Here is a 12379-nt window from a genome sequence, read left to right as displayed (position 1 = left end):
CACTATCACAGGATTATCCCCCTGACATCCCAGCACTATCACAGGATTATCCCCCTCTGACATCCCAGCATTATCACAGCATTATCCCCTGACATCCCAGCACTATCACAGCATTATCCCCCTCTGACATCCCAGCACTATCACAGCATTTACCCCCTGACATCCCAGCACTATCACAGCATTATCCCCTGACATCCCAGCACTATCACAGCATTATCCCCCTCTGACATCCCAGCACTATCACAGCATTATCCCCCTGACATCCCAGCACTATCACCAGTATTATCCCCCTCTGACATCCCAGCACTATCACAGGATTATCCCCCTGACATCCCAGCACTATCACAGGATTATCCCCCTGACATCCCAGCACTATCACAGCATTATCCCCCTCTGACATCCCAGCACTATCACAGGATTATCCCCCTGACATCCCAGCACTATCACAGCATTATCCCCCTGACATCCCAGCACTATCACAGGATTATCCCCCTGACATCCCAGCACTATCACAGGATTATCCCCCTGACATCCCAGCACTATCACAGCATTATCCCCCTCTGACATCCCAGCACTATCACAGCATTATCCCCCTCTGACATCCCAGCACTATCACAGGATTATCCCCCTGACATCCCAGCACTATCACAGGATTATCCCCCCTGACATCCCAGCACTATCACAGCATTATCCCCCTCTGACATCCCAGCACTATCACAGGATTATCCCCCCTGACATCCCAGCACTATCACAGCATTATCCCCCTCTGACATCCCAGCACTATCACAGGATTATCCCCCTGACATCCCAGCGCTATCACAGGATTATCCCCCTCTGACATCCCAGCACTATCACAGGATTATCCCCCGACATCCCAGCGCTATCATAGCATTATCCCCTCTGACATCCCAGCGCTATCACAGCATTATCCTCCCTGACATCCCAGCACTATCACAGCATTATCCCCCTCTGACATCCCAGCACTATCACAGCATTATCCCCCTGATATCCCAACGCTATCACAGCATTATCCCCCGACATCCCAGCGCTATCACAGCATTATCCCCTCCTGACATCCCAGCGCTATCACAGCATTATCCCCTCCTGACATCCCAGCACTATCACAGCATTATCCCCCCTGACATCCCAGCGCTATTACAGCATTATCCCCCCTGACATCCCAGCGCTATTACAGCATTATCCCCCCTGACATCCCAGCGCTATCACAGCATTATCCCCTCTGACATCCAAGCGCTATCACAGCATTATCCCCCCTGACATCCCAGCACTATCACAGCATTATCCCCCCTGACATCCCAGCGCTATCACAGCATTATCCCCCACCCCCCTGACATCCCAGCGCTATTACAGCATTATCCCCCCTGACATCCCAGCGCTATCACAGCATTATCCCCCCTGACATCCCAGCGCTATTACAGCATTATCCCCCCTGACATCCCAGCACTATCACAGGATTATCCCCCTGACATCCCAGCACAATCACAGGATTATCCCCCTGACATCCCAGCACTATCACAGGATTATCCCCCTCTGACATCCCAGCACTATCACAGGATTATCCCCCTGACATCCCAGCACTATCACAGGATTATCCCCCTCTGAAATCCCAGCACTATCACAGGATTATCCCCCTCTGACATCCCAGCACTATCACAGGATTATCCCCCTGACATCCCAGCACTATCACAGGATTATCCCCCTGACATCCCAGCACTATCACAGCATTATCCCCCTCTGACATCCCAGCACTATCACAGGATTATCCCCCTGACATCCCAGCACTATCACAGGATTATCCCCCCTGACATCCCAGCACTATCACAGCATTATCCCCCCTGACATCCCAGCGCTATCACAGCATTATCCCCCACCCCCCTGACATCCCAGCGCTATTACAGCATTATCCCCCCTGACATCCCAGCGCTATCACAGCATTATCCCCCCTGACATCCCAGCGCTATTACAGCATTATCCCCCCTGACATCCCAGCACTATCACAGGATTATCCCCCTGACATCCCAGCACTATCACAGGATTATCCCCCTGACATCCCAGCACTATCACAGGATTATCCCCCTCTGACATCCCAGCACTATCACAGGATTATCCCCCTGACATCCCAGCACTATCACAGGATTATCCCCCTCTGACATCCCAGCACTATCACAGGATTATCCCCCTCTGACATCCCAGCACTATCACAGGATTATCCCCCTGACATCCCAGCACTATCACAGGATTATCCCCCTGACATCCCAGCACTATCACAGCATTATCCCCCTCTGACATCCCAGCACTATCACAGGATTATCCCCCGACATCCCAGCGCTATCACAGCATTATCCCCTCTGACATCCCAGCGCTATCACAGCATTATCCCCCTCTGACATCCCAGCACTATCACAGCATTATCCCCCTGATATCCCAACGCTATCACAGCATTATCCCCCGACATCCCAGCGCTATCCCCTCTGACATCCCAGCGCTATCACAGCATTATCCCCTCCTGACATCCCAGCACTATCACAGCATTATCCCCTCCTGACATCCCAGCGCTATCACAGCATTATCCCCCCTGACATCCCAGCACTATCACAGCATTATCCCCCCTGACATCCCAGCATTATCCCTTCCTGACATCCCAGCACTATCACAGCATTATCCCCTCCTGACATCCCAGCACTATCACAGCATTATCCCCCCTGACATCCCAGCGCTATTACAGCATTATCCCCCCTGACATCCCAGCGCTATTACAGCATAATCCCCCCTGACATCCCAGCGCTATCACAGCATTATCCCCTCTGACATCCCAGCGCTATCACAGCATTATCCCCCCTGACATCCCAGCACTATCACAGCATTATCCCCCCTGACATCCCAGCGCTATCACAGCATTATCCCCCACCCCCCTGACATCCCAGCACTATTACAGCATTATCCCCCCTGACATCCCAGCGCTATCACAGCATTATCCCCCCTGACATCCCAGCGCTATTACAGCATTATCCCCCCTGACATCCTAGCGCTATCACAGCATTATCCCCCGACATCCCAGCGCTATCACGCATTATCCCCCCTGACATCCTAGCGCTATCACAGCATTATCCCCCCTGACATCCTAGCGCTATCACAGCATTATCCCCCCTGACATCCCAGCGCTATCATGCATTATCCCCCCTGACATCCCAGCGCTATCACGCATTATCCCCCCTGACATCCTAGCGCTATCACAGCATTATCCCCCCTGACATCCCAGCGCTATCACGCATTATCCCCCCTGACATCCCAGCGCTATCACGCATTATCCCCCCTGACATCCTAGCGCTATCACAGCATTATCCCCCGACATCCCAGCGCTATCACAGCATTATCCCCAAACATCCCAGCGCTATCAAAGCATTATCCCCCGACATCCCAGCGCTATCACAGCATTATCCCCCCTGACATCCCAGCGCTATCACAGCATTATCCCCCTGACATCCCAGCCCTATAACAGCATTATCCCCGACATCCCAGCACTATCACGCATTATCCCCCCTAACATCCCAGCACTATCACAGCATTATCCCCCGACATCCCAGCACTATCACAGCATTATCCCCCCGACATCCCAGCGCTATCACAGCATTATCCCCCTGACATCCCAGCGCTATCACAGCATTATCCCCCCTGACATCCCAGCGCTATCACAGCATTATCCCCCCTGACATCCAGCGCTGTCACAGCATTATCCCCCCTGACATCCAGCGCTGTCACAGCATTATCCCCCTGACATCCCAGCACTATCACAGGATTATCCCCCTTGACATCCCAGCACTATCACAGCATTATCCCCTCTGACATCCCAGCGCTATCGCAGCATTATCCCCCCTGACATCCCAGCGCTATCACAGCATTATCCCCCCTGACATCCCAGCGCTATCACAGCATTATCCCCCGACATCCCAGCGCTATCACAGCATTATCCCCCCTGACATCCCAGCACTATCACAGCATCATTCCCCCTGACATCCCAGCGCTATCACAGCATTATCCCCCCTGACATCCCAGCACTATCACAGCATCATTCCCCCTGACATCCCAGCACTATCACAGCATCATTCCCCCTGACATCCCAGCACTATCACAGCATTATCCCCTCTGACATCCCAGCGCTATCACAGCATTATCCCCCCTGACATCCCAGCGCTATCACAGCATTATCCCCCGACATCCCAGCGCTATCACAGCATTATCCCCCCTGACATCCCAGCACTATCACAGCATCATTCCCCCTGACATCCCAGCGCTATCACAGCATTATCCCCGACATCCCAGCACTATCACAGCATCATTCCCCCCGACATCCCAGCGCTATCACAGCATTTACCCCGACATCCCAGCACTATCACAGCATTATCCCCCCTGACATCCCAGCACTATCACAGCATTATCCCCCTGACATCCCAGCGCTATCACTGCATTATCCCCCCTGACATCCCAGCGCTATCACAGCATTATCCCCCCTGACATCCCAGCACTATCACAGCATTATCCCCGCGACATCCCAGCGCTATCACAGCATTATCCCCCCTGACATCCCAGCGCTATCACAGCATTATCCCCTCTGACATCCCAGCACTATCACAGCATTATCCCCCCTGACATCCCAGCACTATCACGCATTATCCCCCCTGACATCCCAGCGCTATCACAGCATTATCCCCTCTGACATCCCAGCACTATCACGCATTATCCCCCCTGACATCCCAGCGCTATCACAGCATTATCCTCCCTGACATCCCAGCGCTATCACAGCATTATCCTCCCTGACATCCCAGCACTATCACAGCATTATCCCCCCGACATCCCAGCACTATCACAGAATTATCCCGCCTGACATCCCAGCACTATCACAGCATTATCCTCCCTGACATCCCAGCACTATCACAGCATTATCCCCCTGACATCCCAGCGCTATCACAGCATTATCCCCCTGACATCCCAGCCCTATAACAGCATTATCCCCCGACATCCCAGCGCTATCACAGCATTATCCCCGACATCCCAGCGCTATCACAGCATTATCCCCGACATCCCAGCACTATCACAGCATTATCCTCCCTGACATCCCAGCACTATCACAGCATTATCCTCCCGACATCCCAGCACTATCACAGCATTATCCCCCCGACATCCCAGCGCTATCACAGCATTATCCCCCTGACATCCCAGCGCTATCACAGCATTATCCCCCCTGACATCCCAGCGCTATCACAGCATTATCCCCCCTGACATCCAGCGCTGTCACAGCATTATCCCCCTGACATCCCAGCACTATCACAGGATTATCCCCCTCTGACATCCCAGCGCTATCACAGCATTATCCCCCGACATCCCAGCACTGTCACAGCATTATCCCCCCTGACATCCCAGCGCTATCACAGCATTATCCCCCGACATCCCAGCACTATCACAGCATTATCCCCTCTGACATCCCAGCACTATCACAGCATTATCCCCCCTGACATCCCAGCACTATCACAGCATTATCCCCTCTGACATCCCAGCGCTATCACAGCATTATCCCCCGACATCCCAGCGCTATCACAGCATTATCCCCGACATCCCAGCGCTATCACAGCATTATCCCCGACATCCCAGCACTATCACAGCATTTACCCCGACATCCCAGCACTATCACAGCATCACCCCCCCCCCCCCCCCCCGACATCCCAGCGCTGTCACAGCATTATCCCCCTGACATCCCAGCACTATCACAGCATTATCCCCCCTGACATCCCAGCACTATCACAGCATTATCCCCCTGACATCCCAGCACTATCACAGCATTATCCCCCCTGACATCCCAGCACTATCACAGCATTATCCCCCTGACATCCCAGCACTATCACAGCATTATCCCCACTGACATCCCAGCACTATCACAGCATTATCCCCGACATCCCAGCACTATCACCCCTGACATCCCAGCGCTATCACAGCATCACCTCCCCCTGACATCCCAGCGCTGTCACAGCATTATCCCCCCTGACATCCCCGCGCTATCACAGCATCACCCCCCCCTGACATCCCAGCGCTGTCACAGCATTATCCCCCCTGACATCCCAGCACTATCACAGCATTATTCCCCTGACATCCCAGCGCTATCACGCATTATCCCCCCTGACATCCCAGCACTATCACAGCATTATCCCCCGACATCCCAGCGCTATCACAGCATTATCCCACCTGACATCCCAGCACTATCACGCATTATCCCCCCTGACATCCCAGCACTATCACAGCATTATCCCCCGACATCCCAGCGCTATCACAGCATTATCCCCCGACATCCCAGCGCTATCCCAGCATTATCCCCCCTGACATCCCAGCGCTATCACAGCATTATCCCCCCCTGACATCCCAGCACTATCACAGCATTATCCCCCCTGACATCCCAGCGCTATCACAGCATTTACCCCCTGACATCCCAGCGCTATCACAGCATTATCCCCCCCTGACATCCCAGCACTATCACAGCATTATCCCCCCTGACATCCCAGCGCTATCACAGCATTATCCCCCCTGACATCCCAGCGCTATCACAGCATTATCCCCCCTGACATCCCAGCACTGTCACAGCATTATCCCCCCTGACATCCCGGCACAATCACAGCATTATCCCCCCTGACATCCCAGCGCTATCACAGCATTATCCTCCCTGACATCCCAGCGCTATCACAGCATTATCCCCCCTGACATCCCAGCGCTATCACAGCATTATCCCCGACATCCCAGCGCTATCACAGGATTATCCCCCCCTGACATCCCAGCTCTATCACAGCATTATCCCCCCTGACATCCCAGCGCTATCACAGCATTATCCCCCCTGACATCCAGCGCTGTCACAGCATTATCCCCCCTGACATCCAGCGCTGTCACAGCATTATCCCCCCTGACATCCAGCGCTGTCACAGCATTATCCCCCCTGACATCCCAGCACTATCACAGGATTATCCCCCCTGACATCCCAGCACTATCACAGGATTATCCCCCCTGACATCCCAGCACTATCACAGCATTATCCCCCCTGACATCCCAGCACTATCACAGCATTATCCCCCCTGACATCCCAGCACTATCACAGGATTATCCCCCCTGACATCCCAGCACTATCACAGCATTATCCCCCCTGACATCCTAGCGCTATCACAGCATTATCCCCCTGACATCCCAGCACTATCACAGCATTATCCCCCGACATCCCAGCACTGTCACAGCATTATCCCCTCCTGACATCCCAGCGCTATCACAGCATTATCCCCCCCGACATCCCAGCCGTATCACAGCATAGCAGGGTCAGGCACAAGTGGTAGTACATAGGAGAGGGAGTGGCACAAGGGGCATTACATAGGGGAGGGTCTGGTATAAGGGTTAGTACATGAGGGATGAGGGGCGTCCCTATCAGTAGCCGGTCCTTCCCTCTGCCGTAAGTTTCCTCCACTACTCCAACATGCCCCCACCAGCAATAACCCGGCGTACAGCAAGCTGCAGGAGACACAGCCACACACTGACATGTGATCTCTTCTCCTCAGTCCCAGGATAACCGTACTGGATGATCAACTTCCTCAGCATCCTATCCCGGGCTCCCCGCAGGAGCACACCAGCAGCTCCTGTCCCAGGCTCCCCGCAGGAGCACACCAGCAGCTCCTATCCCAGGCTCCCCGCAGGAGCACACCAGCAGCTCCTATCCCAGACTCCCCGCAGGAGTACACCAGCAGCTCCTATCCCAGGCTACCCGCAGGAGCACACCAGCAGCTCCTATCCCAGACTCCCCGCAGGAGCACACCAGCAGCTCCTGTCCCAGGCTCCCCGCAGGAGCACACCAGCAGCTCTGGTCCCAGGCTCCCCGCAGGAGCACACCAGCAGCTCCTATCCCAGGCTACCCGCAGGAGCACACCAGCAGCTCCTATCCCAGACTCCCCGCAGGAGCACACCAGCAGCTCCGGTCCCAGGCTCCCCGCAGGAGCACACCAGCAGCTCCGGTCCCAGGCTCCCCGCAGGAGCACACCAGCAGCTCCGGTCCCAGGCTCCCCGCAGGAGCACACCAGCAGCTCCTGTCCCAGGCTCCCCGCAGGAGCACACCAGCAGCTCCGGTCCCAGGCTCCCCGCAGGAGCACACCAGCAGCTCCTATCCCAGACTCCCCGCAGGAGTACACCAGCAGCTCCTATCCCAGGCTACCCGCAGGAGCACACCAGCAGCTCCTATCCCAGACTCCCCGCAGGAGCACACCAGCAGCTCCTGTCCCAGGCTCCCCGCAGGAGCACACCAGCAGCTCCTATCCCAGGCTCCCCGCAGGAGCACACCAGCAGCTCTGGTCCCAGGCTCCCCGCAGGAGCACACCAGCAGCTCTTGTCCCAGGCTCCCCGCAGGAGCACACCAGCAGCTCCTGTCCCAGGCTCCCCGCAGGAGCACACCAGCAGCTCCTGTCCCAGGCTCCCCGCAGGAGCACACCAGCAGCTCCTATCCCAGGCTCCCCGCAGGAGCACTCCAGCAGCTCCTATCCCAGGCTCCCCGCAGGAGCACTCCAGCAGCTCCTATCCCAGACTCCCCGCAGGAGTACACCAGCAGCTCCTATCCCAGGCTACCCGCAGGAGCACACCAGCAGCTCCTATCCCAGACTCCCCGCAGGAGCACACCAGCAGCTCCTGTCCCAGGCTCCCCGCAGGAGCACACCAGCAGCTCTGGTCCCAGGCTCCCCGCAGGAGCACACCAGCAGCTCCTATCCCAGGCTACCCGCAGGAGCACACCAGCAGCTCCTATCCCAGACTCCCCGCAGGAGCACACCAGCAGCTCCGGTCCCAGGCTCCCCGCAGGAGCACACCAGCAGCTCCGGTCCCAGGCTCCCCGCAGGAGCACACCAGCAGCTCCGGTCCCAGGCTCCCCGCAGGAGCACACCAGCAGCTCCTGTCCCAGGCTCCCCGCAGGAGCACACCAGCAGCTCCGGTCCCAGGCTCCCCGCAGGAGCACACCAGCAGCTCCTATCCCAGACTCCCCGCAGGAGCACACCAGCAGCTCCTATCCCAGACTCCCCGCAGGAGCACACCAGCAGCTCCTATCCCAGACTCCCCGCAGGAACACACCAGCGTCTCCTGTCCCAGACTCCCCGCAGGAACACACCAGCAGCTCCTATCCCAGGCTCCCCGCAGGAGCACACCAGCAGCTCCTGTCTCAGGTTCCCCGCAGGTGCACACCAGCAGCTCTGGTCCCAGGCTCCCCGCAGGAGCACACCAGCGTCTCCTGTCCCAGGCTCCCCGCAGGAACACACCAGCGTCTCCTGTCCCAGGCTCCCCGCAGGGGCACACCAGCGGCTCCTATCCCAGACTCCCCGCAGGAGCACACCAGCAGCTCCTGTCCCAGGCTCCCCGCAGGAACACACCAGCGTCTCCTGTCCCAGGCTCCCCGCAGGAACACACCAGCAGCTCCTGTCCCAGGCTCCCCGCAGGAGCACACCAGCAGCTCCTGTCCCAGGCTCCCCGCAGGTGCACACCAGCAGCTCCTATCCCAGGCTCCCCGCAGGAGCACACCAGCAGCTCCTGTCCCAGGCTCCCCGCAGGAACACACCAGCGGCTCCTATCCCAGGCTCCCCGCAGGAGCACACCAGCAGCTCCTATCCCAGGCTCCCCGCAGGAACACACCGGCAGCTCCTATCCCAGGCTCCCCGCAGGAGCACACCAGCAGCTCCTATCCCAGGCTCCCCGCAGGAGCACACCAGCAGCTCCTGTCCCAGGCTCCCCGCAGGAACACACCAGCAGCTCCTATCCCAGACTCCCCGCAGGAACACACCAGCGGCTCCTATCTCAGGCTCCCCGCAGGAGCACACCAGCAGCTCCTGTCCCAGGCTCCCCGCAGGAACACACCAGCAGCTCCTATCCCAGACTCCCCGCAGGAACACACCAGCGGCTCCTATCTCAGGCTCCCCGCAGGAGCACACCAGCAGCTCCTATCTCAGGCTCCCCGCAGGAGCACACCAGCAGCTCCTGTCCCAGGCTCCCCGCAGGAGTACACCAGCAGCTCCTATCTCAGGCTCCCCGCAGGAGCACACCAGCAGCTCCTATCCCAGGCTCCCCGCAGGAGCACACCAGCAGCTCCTGTCCCAGGCTCCCCGCAGGAACACACCAGCAGCTCCTATCCCAGGCTCCCCGCAGGAGCACACCAGCAGCTCCTGTCCCAGGCTCCCCGCAGGTGCACACCAGCAGCTCCTATCCCCGGCTCCCCGCAGGAACACACCAGCAGCTCCTATCCCAGACTCCCCGCAGGAGCACACCAGCAGCTCCTATCTCAGGCTCCCCGCAGGAGCACACCAGCAGCTCCTATCTCAGGCTCCCCGCAGGAGCACACCAGCAGCTCCTGTCCCAGGCTCCCCGCAGGAGCACACCAGCAGCTCCTGTCCCAGGCTCCCCGCAGGTGCACACCAGCAGCTCCTATCCCCGGCTCCCCGCAGGAACACACCAGCAGCTCCTATCCCAGACTCCCCGCAGGAGCACACCAGCAGCTCCTATCTCAGGCTCCCCGCAGGAGCACACCAGCAGCTCCTATCTCAGGCTCCCCGCAGGAGCACACCAGCAGCTCCTATCTCAGGCTCCCCGCAGGAGCACACCAGCAGCTCCTGTCCCAGGCTCCCCGCAGGAGCACACCAGCAGCTCCTGTCCCAGGCTCCCCGCAGGTGCACACCAGCAGCTCCTATCCCCGGCTCCCCGCAGGAACACACCAGCAGCTCCTATCCCAGACTCCCCGCAGGAACACACCAGCGTCTCCTGTCCCAGGCTCCCCGCAGGAGCACACCAGCAGCTCCTGTCCCAGGCTCCCCGCAGTCTCCGGGATCTTGCGGGACAGTAATTAGATCCAGATGCGATTTACTTTCCTGCGGGGATTCCGGCGACCCAGGTGCAGATCTCGCAGCTATGTACTAAGCCAGGTCCCCGCCGCCTCCGGGGAAAGTTACACGAGTGTGTCAGTATTGTGCAGCAGCGACACAAACTCCCGGCAAGTGTCACACAAAGTTCCCGATACAATGCAGCTATGTTCCCGCGGGCGGCTCCCGGGTGTGTGTGCCCGCACAGCCCGCAATGTGCATCCTAGCGCCGGCCACTTACCCCGCTCTCTGCAGAGGAGATGCTGCCGCCGCCGCCACCGGCTCAGTGTGAGATGCCCAGCCCGTGACGTCACGCCGGGCCCCCTCCTCCCGGGGCCGCTTCCAGGCTGCACGCACCCCTTCCCTGCCGGAGCGCAGAGGGGACAGGGGGCCGCTCAGCCTTTGATCGTGGCCGGGAAGCATGCCAGGGATTACTGCCACATGCTGCTGTATAGAGAGCCCCATTCACAGAGCCCGGGACACAGGAGTGCAGCCTGCTTCCCTGCTGCTGAGTGCTGAGGCACAGGGGCTCCTCTCATTCCCTGAGGCACAGGGGCTCCTCTCATGCTGCATCTACTGCTCATTCCCTGAGGCACAGGCTCTCCTCTCATGCTGCATCTCATGCTCATTCCCTGAGGCATAGGGGCTCCTCTCATGCTGCATCTACTGCTCATTCCCTGAGGCACAGGCTCTCCTCTCATGCTGCATCTCATGCTCATTCCCTGAGGCACAGGGGCTCCTCTCATGCTGCATCTACTGCTCATTCCCTGAGGCACAGGCTCTCCTCTCATGCTGCATCTCATGCTCATTCCCTGAGGCACAGGCTCTCCTCTCATGCTGCATCTCATGCTCATTCCCTGAGGCACAGGGGCTTCTCTCATGCTGCATCTCATACTCATTCCCTGAGGCACAGGCTCTCCTCTCATGCTGCATCTACTGCTCATTCCCTGAGGCACAGGCTCTCCTCTCATGCTGCATCTACTGCTCATTCCCTGAGGCACAGGCTCTCCTCTCATGCTGCATCTACTGCTCATTCCCTGAGGCACAGGGGCTTCTCTCATGCTGCATCTCATACTCATTCCCTGAGGCACAGGCTCTCCTCTCATGCTGCATCTACTGCTCATTCCCTGAGGCACAGGCTCTCCTCTCATGCTGCATCTCATGCTCATTCCCTGAGGCACAGGCTCTCCTCTCATGCTGCATCTCATGCTCATTCCCTGAGGCACAGGGGCTTCTCTCATGCTGCATCTCATGCTCATTCCCTGAGGCACAGGCTCTCCTCTCATGCTGCATCTCATGCTCATTCCCTGAGGCACAGGTTCTCCTCTCATGCTGCATCTCATGCTCATTCCCTGAGGCACAGGCTCTCCTCTCATGCTGCATCTCATGCTCATTCCCTGAGGCACAGGCTCTCCTCTCATGCTGCGTCTCATGCTCATTCCCTGAGGCACAGGCTC

The 12379-nt window shown here is 58.0% G+C and overlaps 1 protein-coding gene across 6 annotated transcripts in view; it reads right to left on the bottom strand.

Moving 5' to 3' along the window:
* The window catches only part of GULP1 (GULP PTB domain containing engulfment adaptor 1), a 498186-nt gene extending 486941 nt beyond the window's left edge, over window positions 1-11245 (bottom strand). For 2 of the 6 annotated variants that reach the window (XM_063932726.1, XM_063932725.1), the window contains exon 1: window positions 11164-11245. The gene's annotated coding sequence lies outside the window, so the exon portion shown is untranslated. The remainder of the gene's footprint in view (window positions 1-11163) is intronic. The other 4 variants (XM_063932723.1, XM_063932728.1, XM_063932729.1 and 1 more) reach the window with 3 other exon arrangements.
* Window positions 11246-12379: the final 1134 nt, after the last annotated feature.

The sequence above is a fragment of the Pseudophryne corroboree genome, chromosome 7, assembly GCF_028390025.1.
Source record: "Pseudophryne corroboree isolate aPseCor3 chromosome 7, aPseCor3.hap2, whole genome shotgun sequence".
NCBI classification, from domain to species: domain Eukaryota; kingdom Metazoa; phylum Chordata; class Amphibia; order Anura; family Myobatrachidae; genus Pseudophryne; species Pseudophryne corroboree.
This window is presented reverse-complemented; position numbering and strand designations above follow the sequence as displayed.